The sequence below is a fragment of the Trachymyrmex cornetzi genome, unplaced genomic scaffold (genome assembly GCF_001594075.2).
Source record: "Trachymyrmex cornetzi isolate Tcor2-1 unplaced genomic scaffold, Tcor1.1 scaffold398, whole genome shotgun sequence".
In the NCBI taxonomy this organism is placed as follows: Eukaryota; Metazoa; Arthropoda; class Insecta; order Hymenoptera; family Formicidae; genus Trachymyrmex; species Trachymyrmex cornetzi.
In genome coordinates this window covers 112,627-113,296 of record NW_017298724.1, presented here as the reverse complement: position 1 = coordinate 113,296, position 670 = coordinate 112,627, and positions in this window count along the sequence as shown.

Genomic DNA, 670 nt, shown 5'->3' with positions numbered 1-670 from the left:
ATTTATGAAATTTAATGTACTTTTAATAAAATTTTATGAAAAGTACATTAAATTTCATAAATTTTCATGAAAAATACATTAAATTTTATGTATATGTATAACACAAATATACTTTTTAATTATAAATACATTAAATTTGATGTAATGTCATGAAATTAATTTCAAATTGGGTAACTTAAAATGTAATGAAATTTAAGAACATTTCTAACAGTGTTATTATATTTAATACATTGTGTATGAGTTATATACATACATGTAATGTTATATATATCCAGATATATATATATAAACAGACACACACACCTCAAAAAGATGTTAGACATTAACATTTTACATATTTTGATTTTGAATGATTAATCACTTGATTTAATTCATTATTCTGTGCATAAAAATATTGAAGTACAACTGTTAAAAATAGTTCATGAAACATTTATATCTGAATAAAGTGTAATATATCTCATAAACTATTAATATTTTGACAAGTCTATCTTAATACTTTTGCATGCAGATTAGGAAAATCATTTCAAATTAAACAATTTTTTTCTAAATATATTTTATATTCAATGTGATTACCCTAATCCCAAAAATAATTAAGGGACGTGATAGATTAAACTAGAACTCTGATGGGTATGCACACACACAAACACGTGCGCGCGTGAATATGTTACAG